This window comes from Cucurbita moschata, unplaced genomic scaffold, assembly GCF_002738365.1.
Source record: "Cucurbita moschata cultivar Rifu unplaced genomic scaffold, Cmos_1.0 Cmo_Scf00014, whole genome shotgun sequence".
Lineage (NCBI taxonomy): Eukaryota > Viridiplantae > Streptophyta > Magnoliopsida > Cucurbitales > Cucurbitaceae > Cucurbita > Cucurbita moschata.
The window spans coordinates 4,850,837-4,855,822 of NW_019268530.1; positions in this window are offsets into that span (position 1 = coordinate 4,850,837).

Below are 4,986 nucleotides of genomic sequence, written 5' to 3' on the forward strand. Positions count from 1 at the left end.
ATACTGTTTGGATGACGAGCCGCTGAGCTGCACAGCCGAGTCGACTTAGCCGAGCCGCCGGTGGAGTCGAAATCGACGGGCGCGCCTCTGGTTTGGGCCGAAAAGGAACGAGGCCCAATGGTGGTGTCCGAGCGCGGCCTTCGAGGTGTGGGCTGCACGCCAGACGTGACGAACCAACTCACTGTGTCGTATATATTTCTTCTTCCAAATCTCCATGCAAGAAAACAGTTTTTATATCAAGTTAAGCAAGCTGAAGATTAAATTAAGCGACCAAAACAAACAAAATTTGAATGGATGGAGATATTCACCATTCTTGAAAGTATGATTTCCAAAAATAAATTCTGAAAAACAAATAAGCAAGCTTGCAATGAGAAATTTATCTTCGACAATTGATGCTGAGTTTGAGCACGCCTGGTGGTCGATGAGGTTAAGTCTTTCACAATACTACAAATGTCGAAACTTGGCTCTGTTGATACTAATTATGGTACCCTAATGCCACAACCAAAATGCTCTAATAAAAATTGTAGCAGCGGAAGTGGGAGCAAAATCAATCATATTCACACACCCACAAATTGTTGTAGCTTACCATGCCTATTAGTAGTCGTGAAGATATCACCAAAGTCGAGACCACTTCTAATTTCTTGTAGTACAACTCAGTGATGTCAAGCTTGTCTCAATTTTGCTAGTGCCTTATCGGGTTTAAAAATAGTCAGGGATCTCTGAACAAGGTCGTTGTTCCATAAACTCGTCACAAGTGCTATGGACCACACAGGTAAACTCGGTAGTTAGTCAACACACGAGGTTGCTCCCCCACTTCAGTGTGATGTTATGGTCTTGTGGAGGGGTTGCTAGCTGAGCTTTCACAAATGATATTCAGGTCTCACGACGCCATATCGTCTTTCATGTCAGCATGTTTGTTGAGGTTGCTTCTCTTCAACTTAGGATACTAGTGATTCACTTCCTAATCAATATAAGCTGTTAAATAAGAAGATCAAACAAGTTGGTTCACTGCAAAGCTTAGTTAAGTCGTTCAGGTGATTGTGCGACACTAGGTTAGGTGAACAACCTCCAAACCTTTATTGGGTTTGTAATACACACGAAAACTGACTTAGGAACTTATAGACCATCCAGAAGCTTAGATAGATTTAGGAGCATTAGGTGTATGAGCTTATGCATGAACTTCCTAGAGTCCAGGTTAGGTGTAGAAGCTTATGCATGAATTTCCTAGAGTCCAAATTAAAGCTCATGGTAACTTGCTAGGTCATGGATGTCTAAAAGCCTACGGGTAGGCTACTTACCAACTATTTTTATGCTCACCAGATATTACTTTTTTTTCTCAAGTGATTAGCTGATTGGTTGACGTGGGACGCATTCGGGAGTTATGCGACCACAGAGGAAGGTCGATCTAAAGAGTCAGTTCTTTTGGTATCTTGGCTATAGTATGTTTGGTATCTCCTACCTTGGTCCCCAATTTTACCATCCTTCCAAAATAATAAATATATTTGATTTTATCTTTTAATGTTGTGTTATTTTTAAATTTTCAAAATTGTTTTATCGTATTTTTCTTAACACATTCGGGTGATTCAAAAGTCTAGATCATTAGACCAAAACGTTATGAGCAATTTTCATGAAGAAAGCTTGGTAAAAAATGACTCCAAGCCATCGAATCTAGTGGTGGAATATTGTTTTCTTTAACTTTCTTTCCAAAACCTTAACCTCTTCTTTTTCTCTTTCTTTTTTCTTCTTTGTTTTCTTTATCCTCTTTTTTTTAACGGGCTTCATCATTCCGATTGTTCCATCATAAGACCATGACCAAGACAATCTGCTTGTTATGCACCAGTTTCACATCTCTAACTAGTATCTTCATCGACTTCTCCCATATGAAGAATCCTCTCTAAAGAAAAGTGACTCATGTTCGATAACGTATGAAGAGTCTGGGGTATACTTCTACGGTATAAACATATGGAACACGTTATACACGGTGACAAGTGTAAGTGGTAGTGCTAATTTGTATGCCACTAGTCCTATATTCTCTAAGATCTCAAAGAGACCTAAAAATCTTGTCTTCAACTTGCCTTCTTCCCAAATTTCAACACCCCTATCATAGGTGCAACTTTGAAAAAGACATGATCACTAGTAACAAACTCAAATTCCTTCCTACAAGTGTCTTCGTAGTGCTTTTTCCCGCATCGTGCCTTCAATTTTCTTTATCTGATTTTTTGCACTGTTGCATTAATAATCTAAACCAACTCCGACCCTAGAAGTTGTTGCTCACCTACCTCTTCCTAGAAGATAGAAGTTTGACACCTACACTCGTATAGAGTCTCTAAGGGAGCAATCTACACAGTCACATGTAGCTATTATTATAAGCAAACTCCATTAAGTACAAGTGTTCATCCCAACAACCAGCAAAGTCTATAACACAATGTCCTCAACATGTCCTCTTGAATCTAATTCAACCTCTCAGTTTATCCATGCATAAGTGGATGAAAAGTCGTACTTAACCTCAGTTACATACCCAACATCTTATGTAGACTCTTCTAGAAGTGCGGGGTGAACCTTGTTTCCTGATCTCACGTGATGAAAATTGTTGTACCGTGATGATGGGCTATTTACCGATTGAAAGGTCAGACATTGACCTACGCACTCAATTATTCTTCATTCCTTGCCACTAGTAAGTAGTTTTTAAGCCCTCATACATCTTCATACTTTTAGGGTAGCAAGTATAAGACATATAGTGGGCTTTAGTGATAATATCCTTCCAAATTTCCTCATCCCATGGTATGCATAGGCGGGCTTGCCACAACAAATTGTCATTTTACGAGACGTAAACCCCTTTGGCCTATCAGTCTCTTACTATTCCCAGATCTTTTTGAGGTACCACCTAGGCTTGACTATGGCCAAGCGTATCTTAAGCTACTAAAACCCAACGAAAGAGAAAGATACGTGAATAATATTGTAGGTGTATGTGTCTATATATTGCATAACTGGAGAAGTAATATATGATCATAGTTCAGTGAGATGATGCATATAATACTTGCATACATAACTTGACTTCAATTCTTTATGAGTCGAAGATATATACTCATAGTATTTTGATCATATTGATAGTACATTTTATATCATGATATTTCATAAGTTATAAAATCATATTCGCCATACTCAACATACATGGAAGTATATACATCACATCAACCTACATTAACATAAAAGTTTAATAACACGTACATAAATATCATGTATTGTTAGTCATACAACATACTCAACCATACTCAAGGCAATCCAATTGTAAATTTACTTACGATTTTAGGCTTAAGTAGGTGCTCTTAAGCTCTCCTTATCTAATCATTCAAAGGTTTAGCTTTGATGTGATCCAATTTCACCTGTCTTCCACGATGTTACTTAACCTAAGTCAAGCCTAAACAATGAGAAATAATCTTAATTGGTTAAAATAGTAGTTCACTGACATTTTCGAACTTTAAATAGGTTCAAAATGCTTATGATCTAAAATAGGTAAATCAGCCATAATTGGCCATGTCGAGCAAAGAAGAGCCGGTTGGAGCCACCAAGTCGAGCGCCAGGGGAAATGGCTATTGTGATGGTGTTAATATAAAACATGCGGAAGTAATTTGGATCTTAGGCACTTTTAGAACATCAATTATAGTAAAAAACTAGCATGTTCATAAGTATTAAAACTTAATGAGTTTAGATACTAACCTTTTCTAGTTCAAACTCCTTTTTCCTCACGAACCGGTTTTGAACCACCACTAGTGTCTTCTCCACTATTCTCCGGCCTTAGAACGGGATTGTGGAATCCGGTGAGTGACTAAACTTGGGAGGGATTTTGTATATGTGAAGAGAGTGTTTGTGAGAAGTTTTTCTCAAGGTTTTTCACCAAGAAGAAGAAGATCTCCCATGTACCATGATCACTCTATTTAAAGAGTCATGTTTGCATGTTCATGCAAATTTGAGATCACCAAATTTTGACACTTAAAATTCCACTCAAATGTTTGGGATTATGTGGCAAGCATGCATGTTTGAGTTAACCAAATTTTGACACTCAAAATTCCACTCAAACTTGTGGGGTTTATTTGGCAAACATGCAAGTTTGGTAAAACTAAATTTTGACACCTCAAAATTCCACTAACATGGATTTTTCCCTTAAATGAAGTCAACATTTTGACTTTCTTTATTTTAATTCAACAATTAATTTGAATAATGAATTTCAAATTAAAGTAACATTAAATTGATTAATTAAACTATTTAATTAATATTTAATATTAATTCAAATGCCAATCCCAATCAATTCCGACACATAATTGATTAAGATATTTAAATCTTATTTAAATATCTCATATTCTCTCTTTTTGTTTAATTTGTAAATAAAACAAAAATGCGGTTAAATATATCGTATATATGTAACGCATATTCCCTAATTTGAATTCGAGCACTTCGAACTCACTCGTCACATTATTCTATGGTTTAGTCCGATATGAGTTAGCAGAGGGACCTAATGGACCTATAGATCATGGGCTCCAACGATCCAAGATTAACCGGTTAAACTCATTAACCTTGTTAACCAACAGTCATTAACTACTAGGACACTCCACTATAGCCTAGTAGTTGCACTCCCCTCATTATAGATATATTTCTGTCCATTTGATATAACCATGATTAGTAAGTTGATCCTTCACAGGTTGTTCGTAACTAGAGTTGGGTCAATTAGCCGTTTTACCCCTGAAGTTACTTCTTGTTCCTTATGTCCCACTGATCCTCTTATGAACAATTGGTTTGTGGTCCAACCAGTAAACCGAATCCCTCTCAGGCCAATGAGTGGGTGAGACCCCCTTATTCAAGACCTGGAGTCAGTACTTAAGGGAACTACCTCTCTTAAAAGTGGGTAGGAGCGAATTCCATCTTGCACCCCACGTCCCCAGCTATTCACCCAGTCTTACCCCTGAAATGGGAGGCCTATTGAGTCGGCGA